Here is a 20396-nt window from a genome sequence, read left to right as displayed (position 1 = left end):
ACCACATAAACCCTGTTTGCCATTTCTAGAACAAGTGTCCTGTTTAATACAAAAACAAAGTGTCCAGTACGTTCTCCCACACCCTTAGGGTGTATTCACACTTCCATATTACAGACCTGTATTACTACCAGGGCTGTGGAGTCGAGGAGTCGGAGGCAATTTTGGGTACCTGGAGTCGGCAAAAAATGAACCGACTCCGACTCCTACTAAATTTAAATTGGAATACAAAATTTAAAAAAAGCAAGTTTAAATGTCCCAATTCACAAAAAGTTATAATTAATTACCGTATTTTTCACCCTATAAGAAGCACCTGCCCATAAGACGCACCTAGGTTTTTGAGGAGGAAAATAAGAAAAAAAATATTTTTAACCAAAAGGTGTGCTTTTGGTGGGTTTTGAACTAATGGTGGTCTGTGGAAGGCACTGTTATGGGGGCATCTGTGGATGGCACTGTTATGTTGGATCATTGTGGGGGCATCTGTGGATTGCACTGTTATGGGGGAATCTGTGGATGACACATATATAGCATCTTATCTTATGTGTCATCCACAGATCCCCCATAACCGTGTCAAAGTGAACCAAAAGGAGAAAAAACTGGAACTGCATATAGCTTTTGCTATTGGGCGCTGCTCGGCTGGATATATCACGCAGAGGGCGAATTAAAAAAGTATTTGTCTACGCGTTTCGAGGGAATTGGACCCTCTTCCTCAGGACAATCAATGATACAATACAAGACAGTTTGAATTTATTTATACACTTGTTTTTGGCGCCTTACCTCGATTATAGGGGGCGGGGCTATGGGCGGAGTTTATATAAATAAACATGAGTTAGAATAGTCAATACTATGTCAATCTAGGTAAAAACAGAAGTAGGCACACTTCACACAGACGTCCGGTGGTCACTGGGGAGGGAGATATGCACCGGTAGTGAATATAAACAGAGAGCGGCGGAGAGAGGTCATGCTTCGGGACGGGTTGCTATGCCCCGCCCACCTTTGTGACGTAACACTAAAGGGGTGGCTAGGTTTTGCTCGGTAGATGGAGCGCTGGGAAGCGCTAGACTGTACAGAGTGGTGGGACATGCCCCCCTCCCTTGCCACGTGAGCTGACGGGGCGGGCCCCAGGAGATGCCGTTTGGTCCTGTATAGCAGTGAATGGAGCGCTGAGCTGTCCGGAGTGGTGGGGAAAAAAAAAAAAAACACATCTCACCTCCTGACACATAGGGATTTCACAAACATTAATCACAATCTCACCAACAGAATTTATCAAAATGAACAAGACCTTATAGCGAAAAAAAAAATAAATCACAAAAATTACAACGGGACAGAAGAGATAGAGAAAAGGGCCCTTACCGTATATCTAAAAAACAGCATCAACCATCATTTGAGATGGAACCAGCCCACCCTGTACCCAACCACAATAACTCCGCCCAAACTATAGGAAACTCCAAATCTAGTAATAGGTTCCCCACAAAACAAAAATATTCCACATATGTAGTCCAAAATAGAAATCGTTCCTTAACCAACCATCTACCTAAGGACCCCAATCAAACTAATAATCATTTTCCCATACTTAAACCCAAAAATGGTACCTCTGAAAAAGTCCTCCCATCTGAAATAGTCCTTCCATCCCTACCCCAGAGTAGCACTAATACTTTAACTCAAGACCTCAGTTATCCAATTGCCAACACCACACACAATCACTCGCTAACCACAATAAGACAACAGGACAGTAATACTCATCATTTAAATGCCAATCAACCTAACACAAATAGGACACAGAAGTCAGATACATATTCTCTCACAACAAACACCCCACAGCCCACCCCCAAGAAGCAAGAATTTTCTACTGATGAATTCTTAGATAACTTTCGGACACTCCGTTCAAAATACCATGATTATAAGGCCCGACGGGAAGCAATACACACAAACAGGGATAATCAAACTAATCTAATTGACCTCAATACGGATCAGGATCCGCCGTTTAGCCCATCACAGGCCGATCTTAATTTTTCCCTTCATCTATCACCTGACCCTACCACTGAGACCCCCACTAGTCATGTAATAATTGACAATACAGATCCCAAGAAAGGGGGCCTTGTACCTTTTTTAAATCCTGCCACATCACCGAGAAAAGTAGGTGAACCAAACCCCCCTTTTTCCCACTCTTCTTTTTTAGGGGTAGCAAGGAGCACAGGTGCCATTCCAAAAAAACACCAACAAATAACCAAATATTTCAGACCAACACCAACAAAAAGAAAATTAGACGGAGAGGTAAGAGAGGAGGAGTCCAAAAAAGGAAAATTAAAATAACCAAAAAGAAGAAGAAGTCAATACCGCTTCTAAATATAACCATCAAAATATTCAATTTATCCACATACCAACTGAATAAGCAAGAGACTGGCCTACTGCAAAAAGGACTTTCCTTTTGTCCACACAATAAAGCTAACCCCTTTGAGCTTTTTATTGATATCCAGAAGTTCAGAAGGATTTTAACAATCAAAAGACACTTCTCAAGAGAAAACCCCATACCACAGAAGCATGACACTAATCCAACAGATCAGGAGTACAGACATATCGATGTACGCCCGAAATCCAATTTTTTCCCGTCATATAGCCAAGGGCACTGCATACCCACTTTTTTTTGACTTGATTTCAGCTGACCTTAAGATTTTAACCAATGAATCAGTAATTTATAATTATAATGGCAATTTGACAAAATCTGAACAAATAGCATTGAACACGCTCAAAAACAACCGAGATATAGTTATCCGCCCTGCCGACAAGGGGGTGGGGGGGGGCAATAGTTATCCAGAATTACACTCTGTACGAAAACGAGGCCCAAAGGATTCTAAGCGACACCGAATATTATTCAAAAATATACCATAATCCCTTCATAAATGTAAATACCAGTCTAACCAACCTAGTGAAAGAGGCTCATAGTAAGGGTTATATAAATAAAAGAGAAAAAAACTTCCTTTTACCCAAAATTCCGTGCAACCCCTATTTCTATCGCCTTCTAAAAATTCATAAGGATAAAGATAACCCCCCAGGCAGGCCCATCGTCTCCAACACCAAATGTGCGACAAGCAATCTATCCCAATATATGGATCTTCATTTACAGTCATATGTCAAAAATCTGCGCACTTATCTACATGACTCCAGTCAGCTCATCCGGGAATTAAAAATTATAAACTGGGAAGAATCATATGCTTTTCTTACTTTGGATGTCACGTCACTATATACAAATATTAAACATAAACTAGGCCTCCGGTGCGTCCAATCAGTGCTGGAAAGGGACATCAGCCTAAAATCATCCCAAGTTTATTTTTTACTACAAAGCTTACAGTTTATATTAGAGAACAACTATTTCATATATAATGGAAACATCTACCACCAGTGTAAGGGGACCGCTATGGGGACACGAGTAGCGCCATCTTTCGCCAATTTATTTATGGGGGAGTTCGAAGAACTACACATAACCAAGCACCCAACCTATAAAAACAAAATCATTTTTTTCAGGAGATATATCGAGGATATATTCATTATATGGGATGGGGACGAACTCTCTGCCAAAACCTTTTGCCAATCCCTTAACGAAACAGATTGGGGCATTACTTTCACTCTCAACTTTAATAAAACGGAAATCGAATTCTTAGATATTATCATCCAGAGTCACAATAGCATCATATCCACTAAAACATACTTCAAACCGGTAGATAGCAACAGTTACATCCACTATTCCAGTTTTCACCAAAAAAATGGCTACAAAACATACCATACAGCCAATTTAAACGAATAAGATGCAATTGCACATACAAAGAAGACTTCATACAACAAACAGACACCATCCGTAAACGATTTTCGGCAAAAAAATATCCAGCTAAACTGATAAAAAATGCTTTGAAAAAAAGCTCCATTGTGTCCCAGGAGGAATGTCTAACAAAAACCTCCAAAAAACAAGACCGTCTTAATTTTATCACCCAGTACAGCACGTCAAATGGGCATATTAAGAATATTCTAGCCAAACACTGGCATATATTACTCCAAGATCCATACCTCTCAAAACACCTAGCGCACAAACCAATCATTACATATAGACGAGCCCCTACGATAAAAAGGATCTTGGCCCCTAGCAAACCTAGACAACACAATAAACAACAAAACAAATCTAGTAAAATTACGGCACAGAATGCGGGCAACTATAAATGCTGGTCCAAGCGATGCCTATGCTGTAAAACAATCACCCATAATCAAACCACATTCATGTCAAACCGTAATAAAACATCCTTCTCCATAAAACAATACATGACGTGCCAGTCCTTCTACGTTATATATCTAATTGAGTGCAGTTGCGGCCTGCAGTATGTGGGGCGCACGACACAGGAGCTACACTGTCGATTGAATCAACATAGACATAATATACGACGCTTATATCAGAAACACGGTTTGTCAAGACACTGTGCGACAACCACAGAAAAACAAAAACACCCAATAAAAATCACTCCCATAGAACATATACCCGAAAACCCATTTAATCAGTTTGATCTCTTACAGAAACGGGAGGTCTTCTGGATATACCAACTTGATACGCTAACACCCCATGGTCTCAATGAACTGAGTGAAACAGTACTCTAATTAAATAGCATATGCCACTGCCTATGCCTTATATATTTTATACATTATATATACTTTTTATGCTAGTACTTTTATCTATATTTTATTTCCCTGTTATGTTATTTTCCTTTTATTGTGTGTATTTTATATATTATTATTAATTTTTCTACATAACGTCCGTTTTTCAAGATTCCCTTCGGGCTTCCCTTCGTTACCAAAAATCGTGTGTCTTATGCACACTATTGTTTCTGCCATACAGTTCCTTGTTTAATGTCACGCTCACTCCAATCGCACTTATACCCCAAAGCGTTTGTGAGCACAGCATTATTCTCCTCACTTCCCCCCCCCCCCTTCTTTTCTCTTCCCTGATTATTCCCTCATTGCCATATAGCACTCATCAAGCATCCTTTGGGCCCGCCCCACTAGCTTACATGTCAGGAGGTGAGATGTGGTTTTTTTTCCCCACCACTCCGGACAGCTCAGCGCTCCTTAGCGCTCCATTCACTGCTATACAGGACCAAACGGCATCTCCTGGGGCCCACCCCGTCAGCTCACGTGGCAAGGGAGGGGGGCATGTCCCACCACTCTGTACAGTCTAGCGCTTCCCAGCGCTCCATCTACCGGGCAAAACCTAGCCACCCCTTTAGTGTTACGTCACAAAGGTGGGCGGGGCATAGCAACCCGTCCCGAAGCATGACCTCTCTCCGCCGCTCTCTGTTTATATTCACTACCGGTGCATATCTCCCTCCCCAGTGACCACCGGACGTCTGTGTGAAGTGTGCCTACTTCTGTTTTTACCTAGATTGACATAGTATTGACTATTCTAACTCATGTTTATTTATATAAACTCCGCCCATAGCCCCGCCCCCTATAATCGAGGTAAGGCGCCAAAAACAAGTGTATAAATAAATTCAAACTGTCTTGTATTGTATCATTGATTGTCCTGAGGAAGAGGGTCCAATTCCCTCGAAACGCGTAGACAAATACTTTTTTAATTCACCCTCTGCGTGATATATCCAGCCGAGCAGCGCCCAATAGCAAAAGCTATATGCAGTTCCAGTTTTTTCTCCTTTTGGTTCACTTTACTTCGCTTCCGCATTTAATCCCTAAATGCGTCCTGGAACCTAGGCTGCAGCAAGGCACCCCCGGTCGCTGGTCCATCTACCAGCCAGGCTCGTCAAAGGTGTTGTGACTCCTCACAACACACTCTGGTAAGCGCATTATTTTTGCATCATTTTAACCATTTTATACTGTACTACACATTTGGCGCTGCCTTCTCTCTTCTCCCCTCCCCTCTACCATAACCGTGTCATCCACAGATCCCTTACTAACTTTTTGGCAGTCAGGAGGCCGGGCGGGTGGGCACTCGCAGCGTAGCTCACTACATCACGCGCCTGCGCCATTCATAAAGTGGGCGGAGCAGGCGCGTGACGTAGTGAGCTACGCTACGAGTGCCCACCCGGCCTCCTGACTGCCAAGAAGTTAGTAGTAAGTAGTACAGCGCTAGATTTAAGATGATTGGAATACTTTAACAATACCCACAAGTTAGATATGATTACCGTATACTACAGTGAGCGGGGCCCGGTGTAGTAGAATACAGTGACTGCACCGGGCCCCGCTGCCATTACAGAAACAGATGCCGGCCCCCAGCCCCTCCTCCCTCTCAGCCTATTCACCGGACGGTCGCAGCATTCGCCCCATAAGACGCATTGCTATTTTCCCCCCACTTTTTTTGGGGGGGGGTTGGAGTGCGTCTTATAGGGCGAAAAATACGGTACTTCTCTACTGTAAGAATAAAGGCCGATGCATGCAGTGCGTCACGTTACCGCAAAACGAACACGTTAAGTGACAATGAAGAAGCGTGCTTTTCATATGCTTCACTATATGGCACGCAACGCACAGTTAAGGCGCGGCAATACTTATACTTTGCATTGTGTTGTGTTCCGCTGTTACAGGGAACGCAACGCCCATGGTTAACCTAGCCTCTCACTGATAACTGGTTAAGTAAATATGTTTTTTGCAGGACTAGACACTTGTATAAGTGAAGGGAATGGATAGTCAATAGTTCAGACTGAAGCTGTAAACCATTTGAAAAACTGCTGTCATTCAGCTTTAGCAAATATGGAACAAACATGCAATTCATAACAAAAAAAACAAAACAAAAAACAACCTGTCTTGTGTCTTTTCATACACAAGTATGTTCAGGAAAGCTACAGACAGCCATTATAAAGCTAGTTTGACGGATTTCACATTGGACAGGTGCGAGCAGCCTACAGTGTATGAGAATACACACAGGCTGCAGAAGACAAAAGGGTTAAAAATTTATATTAAAACTTAAAAATGGTTTTAACCAAAAATATATAAAACTCCTTTAAATAGGAAATACCACAGAATCCAAATAGCACCTCATACACATCTAGTACTATTTCATCGTGATTATTTATCTGATTGTTTTATCAGAAGACCAATATGAAACATTTCAGTTTCACATAATGAATTGAAACCACACAGCGACTGCAGCAGGGGCACAGGCAATTACAGAACGGGAATTACTTTTTGTACCTGGTACTAATCTTTTTATAAAGGCTCGTTCACACGACCGTATGTCTTTTTCAGTGTTTTGCGGGCCATTTGTCAGTTGTTTTTTTCCCCCAATAGTATTTCCGGTTCCGTTCCGTTTTTTCCATATGGCATACACAGTATACAGTAATTACATAGAAAAAATTGGGCTAGGCATAAAATTTAAATAGATGGTTCCGCAAAAAACTGAACGGATACGTAAGACATTCCGTATGTGTTCCGTTTTTTTGGCGGACCCATTGACTTGAATGGAGCCACGGAACGTGATTTGAGGCCACTAATAGGACATGTTCTATCTTTCAACGGAAGGGAAAAACGGAAATACGTCAACGGAATGCATACGGAGTACGTTCTGTTTTTTTTGCAGAACCATTGAAATGAATGGTTCCGTATATGGACCGTAAAAACCGTTCGTGTGAACGAGCCCTAAGACTGGGTTTAGATGCGGCATTTTGCATAGCTTAACCCTGTCTACCCCAGAGGTTTTCTCATTTTTGTTTTGCGTTCCCTGCCTTCCTAGAGCGATAACTTCTTTATTTTATCATTCACGTAGCCGTATGGGGGGTTTATTTTTTTTTGCTGGAGAAGTTGTAGTTTCGAACATCACCATTTAATATTACATATTCTACAGGTCAGTACGAATCAAGCGATACCTTATATGTATACGTTTTAGGGCTGCACGATATGGGAATTTTGTGCGATTAGGGCCCTAAAAATTGCGATAACGATGTGCGATGCGATATTTTAAGGGAATTGTGCTAGAGGTCTATTTGCTTGGATTTTCCCATATGAGCCGCTGACGCAGCTGGGTATGACATAGTTATGGGGGATCTGTAGAGGACGCCGTTAGGTGGGGGATCTGTGGAGGACGCCGTTAGGTGGGGGATCTGTGGAGGACGCCGTTAGGTGGGGGATCTGTGGAGGACGCCGTTAGGTGGGGGATCTGTGGAGGACGCCGTTAGGTGGGGGATCTGTGGAGGACGCCGTTAGGTGGGGGATCTGTGGAGGACGCCGTTAGGTGGGGGATCTGTGGAGGACGCCGTTAGGTGGGGGATCTGTGGAGGACGCCGTTAGGTGGGGGATCTGTGGAGGACGCCGTTAGGTGGGGGATCTGTGGAGGACGCCGTTAGGTGGGGGATCTGTGGAGGACGCCGTTAGGTGGGGGATCTGTGGAGGACGCCGTTAGGTGGGGGATCTGTGGAGGACGCCGTTAGGTGGGGGATCTGTGGAGGACGCCGTTAGGTGGGGGATCTGTGGAGGACGCCGTTAGGTGGGGGATCTGTGGAGGACGCCGTTAGGTGGGGGATCTGTGGAGGACGCCGTTAGGTGGGGGATCTGTGGAGGACGCCGTTAGGTGGGGGATCTGAGGAGGACGCCGTTAGGTGGGGGATCTGAGGAGGACGCCGTTAGGTGGGGGATCTGAGGAGGACGCCGTTAGGTGGGGGATCTGAGGAGGACGCCGTTAGGTGGGGGATCTGAGGAGGACGCCGTTAGGTGGGGGATCTGAGGAGGACGCCGTTAGGTGGGGGATCTGAGGAGGACGCCGTTATGTGGGGGATCTGAGGAGGACGCCGTTATGTGGGGGATCTGTGGAGGACGCCGTTAGGTGGGGGATCTGTGGAGGACGCCGTTAGGTGGGGGATCTGTGGAGGACGCCGTTAGGTGGGGGATCTGAGGAGGACGCCGTTAGGTGGGGGATCTGAGGAGGACGCCGTTAGGTGGGGGATCTGAGGAGGACGCCGTTAGGTGGGGGATCTGAGGAGGACGCCGTTAGGTGGGGGATCTGAGGAGGACGCCGTTAGGTGGGGGATCTGAGGAGGACGCCGTTAGGTGGGGGATCTGAGGAGGACGCCGTTAGGTGGGGGATCTGAGGAGGACGCCGTTAGGTGGGGGATCTGAGGAGGACGCCGTTAGGTGGGGGATCTGAGGAGGACGCCGTTAGGTGGGGGATCTGAGGAGGACGCCGTTAGGTGGGGGATCTGAGGAGGACGCCGTTATGTGGGGGATCTGTGGAGGACACTTATGGGGACCTGTGGATGGCACTGTTATGGGGTGGATCTGTGGAGGACGCTGTTATAGGGGATGTGTGCTATGACACATAGGGCCATGAGGGGGGCCAGCATAAGACATATAGCATCTTATGCTGGTTCCCCTCATGGCCCTATGTGTCCTAAACTGCGCACATAACAGGCTTTGTGTTAAGTATTTTACTAGTGTGTAAAACAAGCTCTCTCCTATTGATAACAGGTCCAGCCTCTGTACTCACTGTCACTATGAATGCACTACAGCGAGCTGGCCGGCCGGCGCGTGACTGACGTCACTTAGTAACGCTCCTCCCACTTCAGGAAGCAGGAGCGTTACTAAGTGACGTCAGTCACGCGCCGCCCGGCCCGCTCGCTGCTGTTAGCTGCAGTGCATTCATCGTGAAAGTAAGTACAGAGGCTGGCCATTTTATCAAAAGGAGAGAGATTGTTTCACACACTAGTAAAATACTTTACACACAAAGCCAGTTATGTGCGCGGGCCCCTTCATATATAATTGCGGCATTTTCGGGTCGGCCAAATCGCCATATCGCATTTGCCGATTATCGCAGTTCGATTATTTTTTCGAATTATCGTGCAGCCCTAATACGTTTTGATACTGATACAATAATAAAAACCTTGGGGAAAAAATTCTGTTTTATTTTTTCGTCGTCATTTTCTGACCCCTATAACTTTTTTGTAGTTTTATGTGCAAGGAGCTGTGCGAGTGGGATGATCTGTACTTTTCATAAATACCATTCTGGAGTGTGTACGGATTTTTGATCACCATTTACATTTTTTTGTGGGAAATGAAGCGACCAAAAACAGCAAATTGGCCATTTTGACTTTTTTTCCCCTCGTTTCGCCATATGGGGAAAATATTTTTATAGCATGGGCGTTTTTCCATATGGCAATACTTATGACGTGTATTTGTAGCCAATCAAGTGATATGGTGCGCACACGGTCGGTGCCCGTATACTGCGGACCCGCTGTTTGCGGGTATGGGCCACCTACGGTCATGTGCATGAGGCCTTAACATTTTTAAAGTATACCTGCATACACTGGCATATTTTAACCAGAGGCACCTATAGGATGCGCATATAGCAGACCTTAAAACAGTAGAGAGAACTAGAGTACTACAGTAAGGCCTCATGCACACGATCGTATTTGGTTTCAGTGTCTGTTCCGTTTGTTTGTTTTTTGAGGATAGGATGTGGACCCATACATTACAATGAGTCCGTAAAAAAATGGGGACGGCACACTGTGTGCCGTCCGCATCTGTATGTCTGTTCCGTAGTCCCACTAAAGATCGAGCATGTCCAATTCTTGTCTGTTTTGCGGACAAAGATAGGCACTGTTACAATGGATCCGCGAAAAAAAAATAAATGTATGCAATATGGATGCCAAAAAGACATCACCAGTATTTTTTGCAGATCCATGTTTTGTGGACTGCAAAACACATACGGTCGTGTAAATGTAGCCTACCACTGCAGCCATATGTAGAAGTCTATAGCACATTTGACTGAAAGCAGCCATAAAAACCACGCAAAAATGAGCAGCTGTAATGCTGCAGAAATTGCAGCAGGTTTTCTGCTGCTTTCAACCTTTGAACTGCAAAAGCTGAAAGCAAAGCCAGTGACATAAACTGACATTATAATAGCACGGCGCAGCGGGAGGTGACTTGCCGCCCAGCGCCGTACTATTATGGCCCACTGATCGGGCGGGTGCAGGAGCTGCGCCCGCCTGATGAGCTGCAGGGAAGCGGCTGTTCCAGTTAGCCGAACCCCTGCTGTATGCACCGGCATCGGTGAAAACACTGATGCCAGTGAATTAACCCCTTCTATGCCGCGGTCAGCACTGACCACGACATAAAAGGGGTTTGCTGCGGGTGAGGGAGCAGGCAGCCCGATGCCTTGCACGGCATCGGGACCTGCCTTCTACAGGAGCGAGGAGATCCAGCCTCAGGCTGCGTCTCCTAGGCAACCTGTTAGTGTATGACTCAGTGTCATACACTAACAGGCAATGCATTACAATACAGATGTATTGGGAAAAGGGTTTTTAATAAAAATATAAATAAGAAGTTTCAAGTGAAAAAGGAAAACGCCCCTTTTCCCTCGATTTTATAATAAAAAAATCATTAGGTATCTCCGTCTCCGTAACAACTGGCTCTATAAATATATCACATGATCCACCCCGTCCGATAAACACCATTTAAAAAAAAAAAAAAAAAAAAAATGTAAAAAAAAGCCATTTGTCACCTTACATCACAAAAAGTGCAACACCAAGCGATCAAAAAGGCGTATGTCCCACAAAATGGTACCAATAAAACGTCACCTCATCCTGCAAAAAACGAGCCCCTACATAAGAAAATCGCCCCCCAAAATAGTACCAGTCATCTCATCCCGAAAAAAAAAAAAAAAAAAAAGACCCTACCTAAGATAATCGGTCAAAAAATAAAAAAACTATGGCTCTCAGACTAAACTTTGGTTTAAAAAATGCTATTATTGTGTAAAACTTAAATAAGAAAAAGTATACATATTAGGTATTGCCACGTCCGTAACGATCTGCTCTATAAAAATATCACATGACCTAACCCCTCAGGTGAACGCTGGAAAAATAAAAACTGTGCTAAAATTACAAATTTTTTGGTCACCTTGCCCCATAAAGTGTAATAATGAATAATCAAAAAATCAGATGTACCCAAAAATGGTACCAATAAAAACGTTAAGGCCCCTTTCACACGGGCGAGTATTCCGCGCGGATGCGATGCTTGAGTTGAACGCATTGCACCCGCACTGAATACCGACCCATTCATTTCTATGGGGCTGTTCACATGAGCTGTGATTTTCACGCATCACTTGTGCGTTGAGTGAAAATCGCAGCATGCTCTATATTCTGCGTTTTTCACGCAACGCAGGCCCCATAGAAGTGAATGGGGTTGCGTGAAAATCGGATGCGGTGCGATTTTCACGCACGGTTGCTAGGAGACGATCGGGATGGAGACCCAATCATTATTATTTTCCCTTACACATGGTTATAAGGGAAAATAATACCATTCTGAATACAGAATGCATAGTAAAATAGCGCTGGAGGGGTTAAAAAAAAAAATAATTTAACTCACCTTAGTCCACTTGATCGCGATGCCGGCATCTCCTTCTGTCTCCTTTGCTGAACAGGACCTGTGGTGAGCATTCATTACAGGTAAAGGACCTGTGGTGACGTCACTCCGGTCATCACATGATCCATCACCATGGTAAAAGATCATGTGATGGATCATGTGATGACCGGAGTGACGTCACCACAGGTCCTTTACCTGTAATGAATGCTCACCACAGGTCCTGTTCAGCAAAGGAGACAGAAGGAGATGCCGGGCTGCGCGATCAAGTGGACTAAGGGGAGTTAAATAATTTTTATTTATTTTTTTAACCCCTCCAGCCCTATTGTACTATGCATTCTGTATTCAGAATGCTATTATTTTCCCTTATAACTATGTTATAAGGGGAAATAATACAATCTACAGAACACCGATCCCAAGCCTGAACTTCTGTGAAAAATCGCAGGTGTTCCCGTAACGCACCTGCACATTTTCCCGCAACGCCCGTGTGAAAGAGGCCTAACTCTTCCTGCAAAAAACGAGCCCCTGGACAAGACGATTGGCAGGGAAAAAAATAAAAATAATAAATTAAATTTGGCTTTCAGAAAATGCAGACACAAAAACACTTTTTAAAAAAAATAAATGCTTTATTATGTAAAACTGAAACAAAGTAGACATATTTAATATCATTGTGTCCATAACAACCTGTTCTATAAAAATAGCACATGATCTACCCTGTCAGATGAATGTTCTAAAAATTTAAAACTGTGCCAAAACAGCCATTTTTTGGTTACCTTGCCTCACAAAAAAATGCAATATAGAGCAATGTCACGAGAAAATCTCAGAATGGCTTGGGTAAATAAGTGTTCCAAAGTTATTACCACATAAAGTGACATGTCAGATTTGCAAAAAATGGCCTGGACAGAAGGGCAAAAACTGGCCCGGGGTAAAAAGGGTTAAACCCTCCTGCACTAGTCCGTTTATTCTGCAGGTTCTTTCAGTGTGTAGATGAGATTTCTGAAATGTCACCTACTTTGCAGTAGATTTTCTGCATGCAATTCCAATGTCATGAACCTGCAGTGTTTACACCACGTGTGGCTGTACCATACAAGAGCATTTCTGCCAACGATGATACAGCATGGCGACAGGCGCCTGTTAAACACCGTCTTCATGTGTCAGTCATCATGAGTGACAGTTTTCATTGTTCAGCGACACATCCTGTTCACATAGTGATGCGATTAATGGTTCACACAGTGCAGCAAACAGGGATTAATGTTCATTCCAGCCTGTTGCATTCACACCCGCCCTGACGGCGACTGACCGTGTTTGTCTGGCCCGAAAGCCAGCATTTAAGCCAGAAAGTGGCCGGATTACCGCCAGACCTCATTACAGTCCATGGGGATTTGGCGGCAAACTAGAGAATCCAGCAATGCCGGATCCAGAGAGCTCTGGCAAGCTGTTCTTGGCTGGAAAAGCCTGCCGGAAACATTTATCAGAGATGTGAACGATGCCTAAGGCCTGCTTCACATATATTAGGCTACTTTCACACCAGGGTTTTTGCCTGATCCGTCAGGGTTCAGCAAAAACGCTTCCGTTACTGATGATACAACCGTCTGCATCCGTTCTGAACGGATCCGGTTGCATTATCTGTAACATAGCCAAAACGGATCCGTCATGAACTCCATTGAAATTCAATGAGGACGGATCAATTTTCTATCGTGTCAGAGAAAACGGATCTGTCCCCAATGACTTGCATTGTGGGTCATGCTGGATCTGTTTTGCTCCACATCCCATGACTGAAAGAAAACCACAGCTTGCTACAGTTTTCTCTCCGATATGGGAATGCAACCAAACAGAACGGAATGCATTTTGGAACATTCTCTTCTGTTCAGTCACATTTTGTCCCCATTGACAATGAATGGGGACAAAACTGAAGCGTTTTTCTCCGGTATGGAGATCCTCAAGTGTGAAAGTAGCCTAAGGCTCCATTCACACGTTCGCAAATGGGTCAGCATCCGTTCCACAAAATTGCAGAACGGGTGCGGACCCATTAATTCTCTACGGGGACGACATGGATGCGGACAGCACACAGAGATTCAGCAGGAAAGATGACACCAAATCCAGAGTGTGGAGCGCCTGCTCCCGAGGATGAGACGGGGCCAGACAAAATGAAGGGAGAATAATCTCATTTAGATGAAATGCCGACACCACCTTCAGAAGGAAGGACTGAACAGGGCGAAGGACAACCTTATCCTGATGAAGGATCAGGAACTGAGACCGACAAGACAGAACCGCTAGCTCCGAAACCCTCCCGATCTAAGTGATCGCCACAAAGAATGCCACCTTGTAAGAAAGGTACCAAAGAGACACCTGCTGCAAAGGCTGAAATGGAGAGGACTGAAGGGCGTTGAGCACTAGATTAAAGAGGACCTTTCACCAGAATAAAACATCTAAACTAACTATAGTTACAGACATTGAGAGCGGCGCCCAGGGATCTCCCTGCACTTACTGTTATACCTAGGCGCCGCTCCGTTCACCCGTTATAGCCTCCGGTATCTTCATAGTTAGGCTCCACCCAGGGGAACCTCCAGGTGTCTCTTTCTCCTATGCTGTAGCGCTGGCCAATCGCAGCGCTCAGCTCATAGCCTGAGAGAAAAAAAAAACCTCTCAGGCTATGAGCTGAGCGCTGCGATTGGCCAGCGCTACAGCATAGGAGAAAGACGCCTGGAGGTTCCCCTGGGTGGAGCCTAACTATGAAGATACCGGAGCCTATACAGGGCAAACGGAGTGACGCCCAGGTATAACAGTAAGTGCAGGGGGATCCCTGGGCGCCGCTCTACATGGCTGTATAGTTAGTTTAGATGTTTTATTCTGGTGAAAGGTCCTCTTTAAGATCCCACGGATCCAATGCAGGACGAAAAGGGGGCGTAACATGCGCCACACCCTGCAGAAAAGTCTGTAACGCCGAAATGGAAGCCAAATTCCACTGAAAAAGAATAGAGAGGGCCGAAACTTGCCCTTTGAGTGAACTGAGAGTCAGCCCCAAGTCCATGCCCGACTGCAGGAAAGACAAGAGTTGCAGCAAAGAAAACCGCAAAGGAGACAGCTAATGCTGCCCACACCACCTAAAATAGGACTTCCAGGTCCGATGGTAGATTCGGGAAGACAACAGCTTCCTGGCTGTAATCAAGATCTGAACCACGGCATCCGAGGAAACCACGAGCCTTTAGTACGGGGGCTTCAACAGCCATGCCGTTAAATGTAGCGACCCTAAATTCAGGTGGAAGATCAGCCCCTGCGACAGGAGGTCTTCATGAAGAGGAAGACACCAGGGTTCGTCGGCGAGAAGAGCAATTAGAGACGCATGCCACACCCAGCGTGGCCAATCTGGGGCCCCCAGAATGACCGGCAGACCTTCGGACCTGATCTTCCGAAGGAGACGCGGAATGAAAGGAAGAGGCGGGAACACGTAAGGAAACGTGAACAGACTCCACGGAATCACCAGAGCGTCACACTCCAGGGCCAAGGGGTCCCTGGACCGCGCTCGACCTTGTTGTTGAAGCGGGAGGCCATTAGATCCACGTCCGGCCAAAACCCAACGCTCACAGATGTCCTGAAATACCTGCGGATGAAGAGCCTATTCGTCGGGATCGAGCCGTTACCGGCTGAGGATGTCTGCGGTCCAGTTGTTGATTCCTGGAATGTGAACTGCCGACAGCGACAGAACATGGTTCTCTGCCCATCCGAAAATCAAGGTAGTCTCCGCCATGGCTGCCGGACTCCTGGTGCCACCCTGGTGATTGAGGCACGCCACTGCCGTGGAGCTGTCGGACTGCACCCAAACCGGACATCCCCTGAGCCGGTCAGTCCAATGCCGCAGAGAGAGAGACGAATCGCTCTCAACTTCAGCACATTGATTGGGAGGGAACACTCCTTACGCGACCAAACGCCTTGAACGGAGAGATTCCCTAAGACTCCTCCCCAACCCCTGAGGCTTGCGTCTGTTGTTAATACCGTCCAACGGAGCGGAAGGAATGAGTAGCCTGACGACAGCATCGGAGACACCAACCACCACCTGAGGGCCCGATGAAACGGAGCAGAGAGACGTATGGGCCGATCCAGGGAGGTTGGAGAATGGTCCCATTTGGACAGAATGGCTCACTGAAGAGTCCTGGTATGAAACGGAGCGTAGGGAACTGCCTCGAAGGCAGAGGCCATATGACCCAGAGCCTGCATACATTGACGAATGGGAAGAGGACATTGTCTTAACAAGGGAAGAACCTGAAGACAGAGAGTGGATAGCTTCTCTGAAGGTAAAAACACCTTGGCCTGGAATGTATCGAACACCATCCCTAGATACGTCAGTCGCTGCAATGGATGAAGACTTCTGCCTGTTCAAAATCCATCCGAAACACTCCAAGGTAGCCAGGACTATGCACAGGCTGTCCTCCGCTGCCCGGAGAGCGGGAAGGTTTGGGTGACCTCCTGGTGTCCTGTCTCCTGGGTGGGAAGTGCAGGTAGTTTTTACCCGGACTGCCTGAAGCTTCCCGCTGAAAGAAAAAAGAAAACTTAAAAGAAAAACAGCAGACCTGCAAGCAGGAAGGTCTTCCTCCTACGACACTAAGCAAAAAAACTGATTTAGCTTAGTCCCTGTAGGAAGGGTATAGCTGAAGGGCAGGGGCTCACTTCGTTGTGCTTAGTGTCCGCCTCCTGGTGGCCATAGCTATACCCATGGTCAAGCCTGTGTCCCCTGATACGGATGAGAAAAAGGGAATGGCACATTATAGAGTCATAAGAAGAGATGCTTCAGAATTGCAATTACATAAGGAAGGCAATCATCTACTAAACCAGACATGTCAGTAGAGTAGACAGGTCCTCTTTAAAAGGAAGTCAATTAACCCTTTAAGGACCCATGACGTAGCTGTGCATCATGGGTCCTATCCTTAAAAATGGCGCCCTCTCGCGCGTGCAGTGGACGCCTTAGCCGCGGTGTTTCTGCTATTTTACATAGCAGAGACACGCGGCATATCTATGCAATCAGCCATAAGGCTGATCGCATACATCTTACCTTTCAGATGCCGTGGTCAAATGTGACCACGGCATCTGCGAAGACTGGAACCAGAAGTCGCGCGCTTCCGGTCCGGTAACCGCGTTCCCCGGCTGAGATCGGGGGACCTGTTACCTCGATCTAATAGACCGAAGACTCAAGCAGGCTTAGGTGGCAGCGTGGTATTGATATAGTGCAAATAAAGACTTCAGTGATGGCTATTTAGCCATCACTGAATACTATGGGCAATCGAATGATTTTATTTTTTTTGTCACCTTGGGTGACGAAAAACTGGCAAAGTAAAAAAACTAAAAGTTTACAAATATAAAAAAAAAATACAACCTAAAAAGTTTAAATCGTCTATTTCCTTAAAATAAAAATACTTAAAAAAAAACATCATGGGCATCACCGCGTGCGAAAATGCCCATACTAATAAAATAAAAACAGCCAATTTGCCATTTTTTGTCACTTCAACTACTCAATAATTTTTTTTATAAAAAGTGATCAAAAAGTCGCATACACTTAAGGCTACTTTCACACCTGCGTTCAGGTGCGGATCCGTCTGGTATCTGCACAGATGGATCTGCACCTATAATGCAAACGTTGGTATCCGTTCAGTACGGATCCGTCTGCATTAACTCTGTCAAAAAAAGTCTAAGGCCCCTTTCACACGGGCGAGTTTTCCGCGTGGATGCGATGCATGAGTTGAACGCATTGCACCCGCAGTGAATCCCGACCCATTCATTTCTATGGGGCTGTTCAGATGAGCGGTGATTTTCACGCATCACTTGTGCGTTGCGTGAAAATCGCAGCATGCTCTATTTTGTGCATTTTTCACGTAACGCAGGCCCCATAGAAATGAATGGGGTTGTGTGAAAATCGCAAGCATCCGTAAGCAAGTGCGGATGCGGTGCGATTTTCACGCGTGGTTGCTAGGAGACGATCGGGATGGAGACCCGATTGCTATTATTTTCCCTTATAACATGGTTATAAAGGGAAAAGAATAGCATTCTGAATACAAAATGCTAAGTAAAATAGCGCTGGAGGGGTTAAAAAAAATAAAATAAAAATTTAACTCACCTTAATCCACTTGATCACGCAGCCGGCATCTCTTCTAACTTCTTTCTTTGCTCTGTGCAGGAACAGGACCTGACGTCACTCCGGTCATCACATGATCTTTTACCATGGTGATGGATCATGTGATGACCGGAGTGACATCACCACAGGTCCTGTTCCTGCACAGAGCAAAGAAAGAAGTCAGAGATGCCGGCTGCGCGATCAAGTGGTTTAAAGTGAGTTAAAAAAAATTATTTTTTTTAACCCCTCCAGCGCCATTTTACTTAGCATTCTGTTTTCAGAATGTATTATTTTCCCTTATAACCATGCTATAAGGGAAAATAATACAATCTACAGAACACCGATCCCAAGGTTTGGGTACCAAACATGGCGATTTTTCTCACGCGCGTGCAAAACGCATTACAATGTTTTGCACTCGCGCGGAAAAAATCGCGCATGTTTCCGCAACGCACCCGCACATTTTCCCGCAACGCCCGTCTGAAAGAGGCCTAACTAAGTCAAACGGATCCGTCCTGACTTACATTGAAAGTCAATAGGGGACGGATCCGTTTACAATTGCACCAATATTGTGTCAATGTAAACGGATCCGTCCCCATTGACTTACATTGTAAGTCAGGACGGATCCGCCTGGCTCCGCATCGCCAGGCGGACACCAAAACGCTGCAAGCAGAGCGGAATGGAGGCAGAACGGAGCCAAACTGATGCATTCTGAACGGATCCTTATCCATTCAGAATGCATTGGGGCTAAACTGATCCGTTTGCGGCCGCATGTGAGAGCCCTGAACGGATCTCACTGGCGGACCCAGAAACAGCATTATGAAAGTAACCTAAAATTAGTATCACTGAAAAGAACAGATCATCCTGCAAAAAAGGAGCCCTCACACAGCCCCGTACACAACTACAGAAAAGTTATAGGGGTCAGAATATGGTTATGAAAAAAAAAAATTCCCTCAAAGGTTTTAATTTTTTTTTCAGTATTTAAACGCAAAGAAAAATTATACAAGTGTGGTATCGTTGGAACCGTACTGACCTGGAGAATGGAGATAACAGATCAATTTTTAAGGGGTAAAATGGAGAGTCCTTTTACTGTTGCTGTATTAAAACCTTTGCCAGGCGGTAACGTTTTTTTAAAATGGGTTTCAGACCACCACTTTAACCCTTAGCATGATTAACTAACACAGTGAATGATGTACAGGAAGGAGGGGGTTGCTGTTGCAGTTTCTATGAAAATGAACGCTGTTGGAAGGGGGGGGGGGGGGGGGGGGAGTAGTAGGGGGATATCTAGTTGTTTCTTAAATTGTTATTCCAGAGCTTATGTGTAAATTTTCAATTTGGCCAGTAGAGTGGAGATGCTAAAGAAAAAAAATAATAATAAAATCGCTCACCTGCTCCCTGCACTCCATTACATCACATAGGGTCCAGCTCCTTTTGATGCCAAGCCCGTAAACTTCTGCATGAGGTCACATGCACTGCAGCCACCAATTACTGGCCTTAGAAGTGACATGTCCCCAAGCGGCACGTCACTGCTGATTCATGTGCTGTCTGGGGACACGTCACCCCGTCCGGATGTTTATAGGTCGGGCGCCGGAAGAAGCTGCGATAAAACAGCTGAGGAACTTTTTTGCTTCAGGATCAGCGCTCTACTGGCCAAATTCATCGCTGACCAAAGCTAAATCACCCCTTAAAGGTGGACACAGACCTTTGGCTACGGTTTATCTCCTGTGACATTGAATTTGGAATACTGAAATCTTATAAGCCCAACCCTTCTTCAGCCTGGAAACACCCCCACCCTGCCGACATTTACCTAATGCGTCTATCCTCCTGCCGAATACAGCACTAACCTTAGAGGTCAAGAAAAATGGAGAGAAAATATACATATTGAAAAATAAAAGGGCGGAAAAAAAGAATCCAAAAACACAGTAATCCACTGCAGGCTCTATATAGAGACACATTGCCTATAGTG

The 20396-nt window shown here is 45.4% G+C and overlaps 1 protein-coding gene across 1 annotated transcript in view; it reads right to left on the bottom strand.

Moving 5' to 3' along the window:
* The window catches only part of SUPT6H (SPT6 homolog, histone chaperone and transcription elongation factor), a 67648-nt gene that overhangs the window by 43730 nt on the left and 3522 nt on the right, over nt 1–20396 (bottom strand). The window lies entirely within an intron of this gene.

This window comes from Bufo bufo, chromosome 3 (genome assembly GCF_905171765.1).
Source record: "Bufo bufo chromosome 3, aBufBuf1.1, whole genome shotgun sequence".
Classification (NCBI taxonomy): domain Eukaryota; kingdom Metazoa; phylum Chordata; class Amphibia; order Anura; family Bufonidae; genus Bufo; species Bufo bufo.
The sequence above is the reverse complement of the archived record's forward strand: the minus strand, read 5'-3'. Positions and strand labels throughout refer to the sequence as shown.